The sequence below is a fragment of the Triturus cristatus genome, chromosome 8 (assembly GCF_964204655.1).
Source record: "Triturus cristatus chromosome 8, aTriCri1.1, whole genome shotgun sequence".
NCBI lineage: Eukaryota > Metazoa > Chordata > Amphibia > Caudata > Salamandridae > Triturus > Triturus cristatus.
In genome coordinates, this window is record NC_140591.1 from 1,133,620,432 (window position 1) to 1,133,634,271 (window position 13,840).

Here is a 13,840-nt window from a genome sequence, read left to right on the forward strand (position 1 = left end):
CATAAGTTTAACATTAAGGTTACTTGGTCAAAGGGGTAATGGTGAGAGCAAGGCATTGATGAAGAGGTGGGCAGGAGGTTAAGAAAGAAGACTCACCTGTCCAAGTGAAAAAACCGCCGCTGTTCACCAGACGCTGTCACGCTTCCTCTGCAAACAGAAAGCAATCAATACCAGATTTCATTTACAAAACCATCATGGAGGCAGCCATGTTGAGCCTGAACTCTACCTACAGTATTCTTATTTGGAAAACAGGCTAAAAAATTACCATACTGACCAGGGTTCAAACATTTTTGTCAAACTGAATCTCAATGCACAGCCACGGTTTCAGTGGCTTTCACATGGCCAAGTGTTGGTGCAGGTCAGAAACAGACGTCTAAGACATCCTGAGACAGGACAGAGATATCCTGTGTGTTCTTTTCCAGCTTGGGGAAGTGACAAGTTTGGCATTTAACAGTTGACTGATTCAATGTTGTCCCTTTACAGTTGCATGACTGTGGCACCAAGCCCCTTAACCACCCATTCAAACAAATATGCCTCTGGAAATACTATCAGGGCAGAGTGATAGCTTTCCAGGATACCAGTGATCTATCTGTTCCATAACTATCAAAGCATTTCAAATTCGTTGAACCAGGATCCATTCTCCATCCTCCTTTCAGCATCTAAAACAGGTAATACTGAAGATGGCCATAATCTATGACACAAAAGCTAGTTCACAAAAAACAAGGCCCTAAACACCCAGCATTAGACAGAACAAGGCTCAAGGAGAGCAAGGTGGGGGCATTCTCAGTCACGCTCGCTACTATTGCAGACAGGGAGCTGGGTGTAGTCAAGTGCGGATAAATTGGTCGGTCCGTGACAAGAACGTGGTTCGCGTTCAGTCACAGATCTGCCTAGCATTTCCTGCACTACCTTGGTGTTGTCAACTTACCTGCTCAGTTCCTGTTGTCCTGCAGTCGGGGATTTGTGGTACCTTGATTGGACGTCTCTGACATGTTACGGCTCCGACACGCGGGTCTTCCTCTTACAGGTCGTTGATCTCTTCTTCCGGGTACCTGTCCGCATCCATGTTCCCTCGCCGGAGGTACCTGCTTGTGTAGCTCTGTTTCTTCGCGCCGGAGTTTCTTCAGCCTCTCGTCCTGTACAGAATACAATTAGAGAAGAAAGATATATTTAACCAAAGAATCCTCTTCAATCAGGTATATGGTAGGATGATGATGTTATATATGGTTAGAAGGACATCGTTACTTATCTGATTTATCTGATCCACGGAGAGTGGAAAAACGGTTATTCTTTTGTTTCCCTTATTTAACACGGGCTGGATATAAAGAGAAAATAGATGCAAGTTAGTTTCCTGATTTCTTAAGGAGACGCCATATTCTTATCTGACCCAGCAACTTGTGTAGATTTTTCATATTACATCCCATCGAGGAAAATATGTGTTTTGCCTAGTATTATCTAGGATGTATATTTTTGGGGTCTAATTGAGTGCTACAGTGGCATTTGTTAAGGTTAGTCCCTCTCATTGTTTTTGGCAATTATACATATAACTTCTTTTACCATAAGGTGAATAACTAAGTTCACAAAAAAGGGCCACTGCCCACTCGGCAGAACCAGGCAAACAAAGATGTGGGCTCTCAGCCATGCTGCAAAAGCAGGGCCCTGGTCGAAGGTGCATAACATAGGCTCAAATACAATATACCAGTGCTTAGCTGCATAGAACACATTTAATTCATGCTACATACACTAGATGTGGAGCACTGATCTGTGCCAGACACAAGAGCTCACATTTATAAGGGGTCACTGGTCCGTGCTTCATACTCTGGATTCACCCACAGAACTAGCCTATGTTACACAGTAGCGTTTAGGGGGACAGTTGTAGAGTGAAGTGGTATATAGTAGAGTGGCGTAGAATACATTGGCATGGAGTCCAGGGGCCTAGAGTGGGGAGTTGAGGGGTGTTGAGAGCAGTAGTAGCAGAGTGGTGGTGTAATGGATTAGTGGTGTCCAGTGGTAAAACAGAGGAGTGGTGAAGTGAAGAGGACTGGCATAGAGTTGTAGAGCAAACTTAATCTACCCTCCTTCTGAGACTGGTACATGGAGAAATATGAAAGAGTGTAATAGTAACAAATGTAAGATATAGCGCTTAAAAGAAGGAAGTAAAGTGTAAAAAGTAATTTATACTTTGGTGATAGCAGACCTTTAATGTAAGAATGAAGAAAAATCACCATATGGTACCCTAACTTAACTGCAGAATCATTTGCAATGAGAACGGCGCCCGTGAAATAATAGGTCTCCTTGCCACCAAATGTGATTTAAATACAAGACAAGGAGCCTACCTGACTCATAGCTTTATTGTAAGTCTTGTATTTTATATACACACACATATACATATATATATATATATATATATATATATATATATTCACACACACGCGCATATATACACACACGCATATATACACACACACACTTAGATATATACAACTTTGGCACCGTTTAATAAATATTCGCAAACTTTTTCCAAAAAAGGTGTTTCAGTGATTCTTTGTTGCACATGGAAAGTTTCGGGGGATTTGTAAAGAGGGGGCTGAAAAAATGGGGTTGGATTATAGGGGGCGTTTGCAATGTTAAGTCCCATCGGAACCTGTCAATACTACTACAGCCCAAACTGAAAAGAATTACACCAAACTTGGTAGATGTTGTTATGCAAATTGTGCTTTTTTTTATTTGGTGCTACCAACCACCTGCTCGAGGCTCATTACAATAATATAGGGGGGCTATGAAGACCCCCCAGCCACCCATACAGGTACTCAGACAACCTATCAATCACTCATGTACCCACTCACACACACATACAACCACTTAGACACCAACTGATAGACTGATACAGACATTCACACAACCAGTCACTCACCCCTACATTCTTTGAGACAGCTAATCACTCACTTATACAGTCAATCACCCATCCACTGAATCATACAGACAGGCACTCATACACCCAGCGATTCACCAAAACACCTTGGAATATATATTTAACACTCAAACTCTATAAAACAGTCAGTCACTGGATGATGTCATGAGTGATGTCATTAGAGATGTCATGAGTGATGTAATATGTGAGGTCATAAGCAGTGCATTGCGGGGGGGCGTGAGTTATAGTGAGCTCAGCTAACTATAACTGCTGAATTTCACAAGTTTAATATTAGTGAAACCTTAGCCTAACTATAATGGCCCTGGAAACATTTGTTTTTTTCAGTCAATATATATATATATATATATATATATATATATATATATATATACACACACACACACATATATATATTACACACACACTTATCTATAGAGGCTTTCAGCCAACCCTCTCATCAGTTGGTCCATTATCGTGTCATTCTCATTTTTATCCATCCACTGCAGCGCGTACAGCTTTGGACAGGACAGTGAGCCAAGCTATTGGCTAACTTTACTGCGAGTGATGCCATTTTTTCCCTTCACAAGTAGTAAATCCATACACAAAGTAGTCCCCCTTAAGAGACAGGGACTACTATGGCAAAGTGTTCTTTTGAGATCAGAAATATAGTTGCTTTTAGACAATTTTTTTAAAAATATTGATGTGTGGCCGATAGGTTCCACATCAATAAAGTTTAGCAAAAACTGTGAGAAAACAAACCATAACAAAGCCAAAAGGCCTATTAGCTTTGCCATTGTTTGTTTCATATTCTAGAACATTCAAACCCAGTCAAGATCACGAAATGTACTCAAACAGCTAAATACATGTCAATTTTTCAAGAACAAAATGAGGGTGACGTCAGTATACAACTGGAAACATTATCAGCATGTCGCACAGTTGAGAGGGAGTCAGGCAGTGATGGTAGGTCTGGCAAGCTTTTATTTTTTTTGTAAAGTAAATTTCAAGAGATGGTGCCAGTGCAAGGCACACAAGATTCTGCCCAGCCTTTCACTTTGTGGCCTCACTGTGACCATTGCTGAGCAGTAGCGTCATCATAAGAGATTGATCCTACATTTTGTGGTCTATGCTGGCTGGGTGAGGAAGGCAAGATGAAATTGTTTTCAGTTACTGTGTTCACTGTCTGGAGAAGACGGTTTGCCAGGAGTGAGAGCTGGACTGGGCAGCTGAATCTTGAACAAACAGTACAGGGTGATACCAGTACTGCACACAAATTTTAAAGGTATCTCCACAGTGAATAAGCCATTGTTGTACTAGTGTACCAGATTACAGTATGCAAAAACTCTGTAAAATGGAGGTGCAGGGAACAGCAGAAACAGAAGTGGAAACCATGAAAGGTAGTCGCAAGATTGACAAGCATTTGCAATGTAATAGGTCTCACATTTACAACAGTTTGAGCTATTGGCATTATAAATGACAATGTCTTTATTTATGTGTTCAGAAAACCTGGAAAGCACAAAGTGCATAATAAAACAAAACACATAACTAAAAGGCAAGACGTATTGCATTGCAAATGCTTCTTTTGGAAGTTTCTCGATTTGTTTGCTTTCTTTGTAAACGGATGCCGTGACTTGGTACTCTTTACTTTTGGCAATCATTCTAACCCTGCACAGGCCCTCATACACCTATGTCAGGGAGAGTGCTGTACCCTACTGCTGCTGAGTCTGTCACAGAGGGTAGGACAGCAGAGAAACAGTGCAAATGAGAATAAGTAACAGGGAGAGACAGTGAGGGAGACATGATGGAGGAATAGGCGAGGGAGGCAGAGAAGAGGAGAAGTGCATCAGGTGGTAATGGGAAATGAGAGGTGGCATAAGGGAGAGAGGGGGCATAAACTGCAGAGTGTGAGAGAAAGGAAGGATGAGGTAGGCATGTGGGTGTAACAGTAAGAGATATGGGAAGGGGATACACATCTGGGAGGGTGGTGAAATTGGAAGAAAGAAAATAACATAGTGCAGGAGACTGAAAAAAGGCTGTATGGCTCTGCTTTTATATAGATGTCTAGAATTAAAATATGTAAAGTTCAGGGAGAACAGGCCTGTATCATTGATGGGTTCACCTAATGCATAGCTCTGCTGCCCAGACAAACAATAGTGATTCTTTCGAAGTGACAGGGTTTTCTGACATGAATATGTTTTGCTTTATTAGTTAATTGGCTCAGGGAAAACATATGAAAACCTCCACCAGAAAAGGCAAAATAGGCAGAGAGAATTATATTTGTTATCATAATTGTCTCTGCCTATTTTTCCTTTCCTGTTGATGTTTTTCATAAAATACAATAAAATCCAGATGAATGGCTGTGGAATGGGGGGGTTACAGGTAGATTAAGGCTCTTGACATGCTTTGCAAAGTTTTTATGTTGGGAGCCATTACCTACTTAAAGCCCAGAGGGCCCCGTGGAAAATAATTCTCTGAAGCCATCTGCTTCCTGTTATCAAACTTCAGTGACCTACGCGGTGACACTGCACGCATGTGGCAGGCAGCAAATTAAAAAAAAAACGTAGCCATGAACAATTAGGTTTTTACTAGGCTACTGAAACAGCTTATCATATCATCAGAACTTTTTTCCCCCGACCCGACCCTAAACCAAAATACACTACAAAAACACAACTACACTACTCTAAATCCAAATAGACTACCCCCTGCACGACCCTCCCCCATACCCTTAAATACTACACAGCCCCTCTTTGCCTCTCTCTCCTCTGTTCCTCTCTTCTCCTTCAGCCGTGGTTCCTTTTCTCTGGGCTTCCAGCGTCAGTGGTGCACGTCATTGTGGGGAAATGGAAGCACGTCCGTTTTCACACAACGATGTTGATAGCCTTTGCTTCGCAAGTGTTACAACGCATGCGATGTTACAACTTGCGTAGTAAAGGCTACGCGTTGTAACATCGCATGCGTTGCAACGCTTGCAAAGTAATGGTACGCCGACTAAAATCCGCCTACTAATGGCTGTTTACCATTACTCCCTCTTCAAGAGGGTGGTAATTGAGTCGCAAATGGGAAGGGATCCCCAGGGGACCCCTTACCCTTTGTGACTGGCCCCAAAAATATTTTTTACGAGCAGGCAGTGGTCACAGGGACCACTACCTGCCCTTAAAAAATGAAATGAAAATGTTTTTTTTTTTTAAAATACATCCCGTTTTCCTTTACGGCAAACTGGCTGTATTAAAAGAAACTGCTTTATTTCAACAAATCAGTCCCAGATATGGAGGTCTGCGGAGCCCAGCAGGCCACCATCCCTGGGAGTGCCTGCCATTCCCAAAGGGGTTGCAAATTGCGAGTGGTTCATGAATATTCATGAGCTTCTCAATTTGCAACGCCATTGAGAATCGCAAACAGTGTCTCATTGGCGGGTCGTACATCTGGCCGTGGGAATTTAAGAATTCTACATTTTCTCCACACAGATGATAATGGCCACAAAAAAAAAAAACGTGCAAATAACTGCTTCATGGGCCGTCCCTAAATAATCGAGCATTAGCAAAACCAATAGGTCTTGCCTATGAAAGAGCTATTGGCTTTGCCAATATGTTTTATCCATGTTGCACACCAACGTGACTACTGTTCAGCATGGTTAAAGGTTAGTGGGCTAAAGAGCGGCATGGAGTGGAGTGTCGTAAAGTGAAGTAGAATGGAGAGTCATGGAGTGGCGTGGAATGGCATGGAGGAAGTAGTGTTGTATAGTGGAAATGAGGTGAGTGGCGTAGAGTGTCAGAGAGGAGTGGAGTCATGTAGAGTGGAGTGACAGAGGGTGTTGTGTAGAGTGGTGTAGAGTAGATGGTTGTAGAGTGGAGAAGTGTAGGAGAGCGGAATGGCATAGAGTGGAGAAATGTGTCAGAGTGGAGCAAAGTGGGACAGAGGGAGTTGTGTAAAGAGTCGTGGAGTAGTTTTGTAGAGTGGCATTGAGTGGAGTAGGGTGTCAGAGTGGAGTAAAGTTTAACATAATAGACCGTCTTAGAGTGGAGTGTTGTAGAGTGGCCTAGAGTGAAGTGGCGTAAAGGACAGTGGTGCAGAGTAGACTGGTGGAGTGCATTGGGTTTGAGTGAAGTAGTGTAGAATCAATTAGCATAGAGTAGATTGTTTCAGAGTAGAGTGAAGTGGTGTAGAGTGGAGTGGTTCAGGGTAGAGTGGAGTGGTTCGGGGTAGAGTGGAGTGGCGTAGAGTGCAGTGGTGTGGAGTCAGTGGTACAGAATAGATTAGAGTGGCATGGAGTGATGCAGTGTAGTGGCGTAGAGTGCCATATATTTATGTGTTGCAGAGTAGAGTGCAGTGACAGTAGAGTGGTGCAGAGAGCAGTGTTATAGAGTAGAATAGAGTGGCATAGATTGCAGCGAAATAGAGCGCAATGGTGTGGAGTATAGAGGTGCAGATGAGGAATGAAAGAAGGCAAAAAAGGAAGAAGGAAGTGGCAGACTCAAAAAAAAGATTCAGAAAAGATCAGAGAAATAGCAAAAGGCATTTTATCTGAGAAACGTCACAAACAAAGCCCTCTAACTTCACTGCAGGATCATTTGCATTCATGAAAGCATCCTAGACTCAACTGGACTCCCTGCATATCACAATATGATCTCAGTATACTTAGGAGAGTCTCCATGACACATAGCTGTAGTTGTATGTGTAATAGACTTACTTGAAGAAGCTTTCCCTCATACCTCTACATCTATAGGTCTGTCCTTTTCAATAAATCCACTACAGCATGGAGCAGCACACTTCACACATTGGCTAACTTCGCTTTCAGTGACGGCAATCTTTCCTTTCACCAGAAACACATTCACACACAAAGTATTTTCCTTAAAGGCCAGAGGCTAATATGCCACGGTGTGCTTTTAAAGACACATTTTTGTTTTCAACCAATTGTTTTAGATTGATGTGGGCCTGACAGGTTTCCTAACCATGTTTCGCAACATAAATGATAAAACAAAAACTGACAAATCGAAAAGGCATGCTGTCAATGCCAGCCCTTTTAGCTTAGCCACTGCGTTTTCTATATTTTTGAACATTCAACCCCAGTCCTGTCACTTTGTTGCCTAACTGTGACCATTGCCAAGCAGTAGCATCATCGTAAGAGAGTGATTCTGAGTTTTTGGCCTATGCTGGCTGAGACCTGCAATTTAGTGATCAAGCAACCCCAGGAAAGAGGGCTGGGGAATGGGGCAATTTGGTACCTTTCAGTTCCTGTGTGCACTACACAGAGAAGAGTGCATGGTGCTGTTTGCGAAGAATCCAAGTAAAAATTGGGCTGGTCAGATGAGTCCTGAACAAGCAGTTCTGGTGATAGCAGTACTGCACAAAATGTAGCAGTTAACTGCACAGTGCATGAACTATCATTGTGCTAATGTACCAGGTCTGGATTGCGACGTGTAAACACTTTCTGAAGTGGGGGGTATGGAGGAAGAGTAGAGAAAAGGAAGCAGGCAGGTGGAAGTCATGAAAGAGATGTAAAATAAGGAAAATCATAAAAGGGAGAGTGAGGAAGGAGGAGAGATCGGAATGCAAAGGAAGACACATAATTTGAAGAGAACTGGGGAGAGCACAGATAGGAGTACAAGATTGGAGTGGAACATGAAGAGCGTGAAAAGGAGTAGACAAGAGCAAGAAGCAGCGGTAGAAGAGCAGTCCTAGAAGAGGGCGTGAAGGGAGAGAGTGATGGAAAGACGTGAAGCTGAACAACAAAAAGCAGTTAGCGAGAGGAGTACCGAGAGAAGGTGGAAACTCGAACATAGGGAAGAGCATGAGTGGGGAGAAAGAAAAAAGGTGAGAAGAGGAGGAAGAAAAGCTGATAGTGAAGGAGAGAAAAACAGTGTAGCTATTCATTATTAAACAGAAAGTAATGTAATATGTACGGCTGAGGGATTGGCAGGGCTGGAGTTTCCACGGCCTGCTTCAATAGTGGCTAGTTCTGCTGTCGAAGACATGCAATAAAAATTCTTTAACTGTGTTAAGGTCTGCTGATGTTAAAAGGAATTTCTGTAGCATCACCATTGGTACAAGTTAATAAGGTTTCAGTAATGCCATCAGGATCAAACTTTGGTGGAGATCGGGCTCTGTAGCTTCAAGGAGTTATATTACATGATCAGGCTGTAAGACACAAATCCTACTGCCACCTCTTTCAAAACGAAGTCAGACACACATTAGGACAGGCTTTCACGCGCACCTTTGACATAATTAAGCACTAAATTCAGCTGAGTCTGCTCCATGGTTGTTGTTGAGATGTGAGCATAACCCCTCCCCCTCCCCCACATACAACATATTTGCTCGGTGTCTCAAACAAAGCCCCAAGCACATTCATACAATCTAACTCATATGTGGTTCGATTCTCCCATTTTCAAGAGACAAAATAATTAAAGCTCAGAGGAGCGGACTCCTGCATTCACCACTTCTCCCATACAAAGCACTACATGTTAGCGCGGCATATTAAAGAGTGGCGGGTTCCCGCCTTAAAGCGCTGCGTTTCCCTACAAAAGTGCGAGTAGAGGCGGCAAAAATCAAACCCATCGCACTCTCTGCCTCTTTCCCCGAGCCAAAATACCAACGAAACGGAGCAAATCTCTCTTCTTTCCCCCTCTAGTAGTCTCCCCGAATCGGTACACTTTCGACGAAGAACTTTCTCTGCTTCCCAGCGGGTTCCCCTGCACCTCAACTTCCGCTTCCGTCCAATGCAGAGTAGGCACTACGGTGGGATTCAGGAAATAGAGGATGGACTAGAAAGACTTATCTAGTCATCAAGCACTGGTAATGACAACCAATGTCCTAACTTGCTAACATACAATGTAAAGGTAGCGGTGACCCTACAAACTAATTGCAAGACCTGAGCTCAGGCTGTAAAATGCTGGTTTATGATCAGAGTTTGAAAATATGTTGTATGTTAGCATGCAACATAGATCATGTTACAATAAAATAAGGTGTCTTTAAAGTTCAAGCAAGTGTATATCTTTATGCGCTGATGCCATTCGCCTTAGCAAATCATATTATGTGCTAACTTTTAAAAGTGAACGTTTTAAAATATAAACCCGAGAAACAATTCTGGCCCCGCTCTGATGACATTTCTGAACTAAGAGGCAGTCAGAGCATGCATATCCCTGTATTTCCACAAGGACATTTATGCAAACCCTCCCGATTCAGGTGGGAGACTACAGATTTCGAGCCTAATCTCCCGATTCATGATTGTAAACATCCGATTTTGAGACTGCTGCTGACAGGCGATTAGTTGTCAGCCTGGTTTCCTAAACCTGCCCTGACTGTTATTGATTTAAATGTAGGGCGTGGAGTGGGTCATGGGCAGGGACTGAAGAAAGGTATTCAGTGCAGCCAAGGTGCAGTCTGTGCCTCCGTTAAATGGCACTGCAGTGACAGGCAGTGAGTGGTCCGATGCCTTGAAGTGTGGTGCAAGTAACCTGCTGCTTAAGCCTACCAACTCCCTGCAGCACTCTAATGCGCCATGACAATCAAACATGTGTCCCTCTGAGCCACAGAGCTGTCTGTACTCTTGCCACAGTTAAGGTCAAACAAAGTATTGATCCGATAGGATAGTGGGTGCCAGTCCATAGTAACACACTGTATGTACTGCGGGGGGGGGGGTCGCTCAGTAGCAATATCAGCTTTTTCTAAGCCTGACGCACGCTCATAGTCATGAGCAATGCCAATAGCTCTAACTTTAACAATGCCGAGACCATTGCATTGTAAATGCTTGTTCTCCTTGTAATTTGCACCGTACCTCAATAGCACATGATTTTCACTTTTGCCTCTTGCAAGTGTGTTTGCTTTTGTAACTTGTTCATTGTTCATATCGCTCTGACACTTCGGGTAAAGTCCGCGTATATATAAAAACGCATAAATAAATAAATAAATAAATAAATAAATAAATAAGAAGTGGCAGCTGCTCTCCAGGACCTGGTTCGAGGCCCATCCAGCAAACTGATCTGAGAAAAACAAGCATGCAGGGGGAAAAAAAAGTTCAGACCTTTAACGCTGCATACATTTTGCTATTCATGCACAGCACCATTTCTGCCCTTTTTGTTTATTAAAAATTGCAAAGCAATTTTTCACCTTTGTATAAAAATGCACAACCACGCGATATAATCACCCCGCAAACTTTTACTCCTCATATGCCTTTACCACGCATGCCATGACAACGCAAAGGCGTGCACGGTGAATGCATAAACTTTGTAAAAGTGTTTATGGTAAATATATATATATATTTTAATATGATATGTATATATATATTTAATTTTAATAATTATTTTTTAAAAACTAAAAACCAAAAAAGTCCTTTTTTATCCCAATAACTAAACACCCCTAACATTGTTAAATTACCCATACCACCCCAATACCCATGCCCACTAAAATCTTAAATTACCCTTGGCACCCCAAATCCACCCTGAACCCTAAAACACACCCTGACCACTAACAATACCCCTACACCCCCAATCCCACCCTGAACCCTTAAACTACCCTAGCACCCCAAAACCTAAACTGAACCCTGTACACTAAAATTACCCTGAGCACCCCAAAAACAAAACACACCCTGATCCCTAAATTTTCTACTACACCCCAAACCTAAAGCCACCCTGAACACTAAAAATCCCCCAGCACCTCTAAACCCAAACACACCAGGAAACCTAAAAATTCCCCTACACCCCAAAACCCTAACCCACCATGCCACTTAAAAATACCCCAGCACCCCAAAAACTAAACCCACCCTGAACCCTAAAAATACCCCAGCACCCCAAAACCCAAACATACCCTTAACCCTAAAATTACCCATAACCACTAAAAATAAACCTGCACCCCAAAACTTAAAATGACCCTGAACCCTAAAAATACCCCTGCACCCCAAAACCTAAACCCACCCTGAACCCCAAAAATACCCTGGGCACCTCAAAACCCAAACATGTCCTTAACCCTAAAACTACCCCGGACCACTAAAAATAAACCTGCACCCCAAAACTTAAACCTTAAATATACCCCTGCACCCCAAAAACTAAACCCACCCTGAACCCTAAAAATACCCCAGCACCCAAAAACCCAAACATACCCTTAACCCTAAAATTAGCCATGACCACTAAAAATAAACCTGCACCCCAAAACCTAAAATGACCCTGAACCCTAAAAATACCCCTGCACCCCAAAACCTAAACCCACCCTGAACCCCAAAAATACCCTGGGCACCCCAAAACCCAAACATGTCCTTAACCCTAAAACTACCCCAGACTACTAAAAATAAACATGCACCCCAAAACCTAAACCTTAAAAATACCCCTGCACCCCAAAAACGAAACCCACCCTGAACCCTAAAAATACCCCAGCACCCCAAAACCCAAACATACCCTTAACCCTAAAATTAGCCATGACCACTAAAAATAAACCTGCACCCCAAAACCTACTACGACCCTGAACCCTAAAAATAACCCTGCACCCCAAAACCTAAACCCACCCTGAACCCCAAAAATACCCTGGGCACCCCAAAACCCAAACATGCCCTTAACCCTAAAACTACCCCTGACAACTACAAATAAACCTGCACCCCAAAACCTAAACCCTAAAAATACCCCTGCACCCTAAAACCTAAACCCACCCTGAACCCTAAAAATACCCCAGCATCCCAAAACCCAAACATGCCCTTAACCCTAAAATTACTCCTGACCACTAAAAATAAACCTGCACCCCAAAACCTAAACCCACCTTGAACCCTAAAAATACCCCTGCACCCCAAAATCTAAACCCACCCTGAACCCTAAAAATACCCAGACACCCCAAAACCTAAACCCACCCTGAACCCTATAAATACCCCAGCACCCCAAACGCCTTAACCCCAAAATTACCCCTGAACCCCAAAACATATAACCCTACACTCCAAAACCCAAACCCTATACATACCTTATACTTACATATAAATCACATATGCTTCTACCATTCATGCATTTACAACAAATTTCGATGTAAAAGCATGTGTGGTAAATGCATATGCATTGTAATGCCATGCGTTGTAATGGCTTTGCCGAGTACTGGTAGTTGCATTGTGATGGTATGCGGGGTGATGGTAGTAGTGGTAAAAGATTAGTTGTAATGGGTGTTTACCTCTTGCACTAGAAGTATAATCATTCTCAAAACATAAGGAGCAATTTCATCATGTTAAGAAGAAATGATGCTTGTGGAGATTTGGATGTTTATTTTCAAATCATCAAGCACAATTGAATCTTATGAAGTAATCACATACTCATTCTTAAATCCTCCTGAAGTCATCAGGAATAGTCACACCTTGTGAAGTCATCGCATACTCATTCTTAAGTCTTCCCGAAGTCATCAGGAATAGTCACACCTTGTGAAGTCATCGCATACTCATTCTTAAGTCTTCCCGAAGTCATCAGGAATTGTCACACCTTGTGAAGTCATCAGATGCTCATTTTCAAGTCATCCACAAGTCATCGAGCTCAAGTTTCTAAACTCTGCTGATGACTTCAAGAGCTTGATGATGTCTGATGATGTGAAAATGACTTCTAGAGTAGTTGGATGATCATCCAATGACTCTGGGATTGCTTCTAAAGTAATCCTGTTTGACCTGGGTGTCTCCTCCCCAGTCCTCACACGGATATTGCAGTCTCCATAATCGGTAAGGTAAATACCGCCTCTACAACAGCCTCCTCTGCAGTTTTGTCGGAAAGCACTGAGAGGGGCACTTCTGTAAGCTCAATGGCACAATCGGAGGTGGGGCTGTCTGTAGAGAGTACGATGAAGGTTGCTCAATGTACAGAATCCGCTCTGTTTCCAGGTGTACAATCTAGTGGAATGCTGGGAGATTTAGTTCCTTTAGACTTACCACTCAGTACACAATCAGTAGCAGCAGCCCATCTCTCCTCCACAAATTTATTGCAAGCT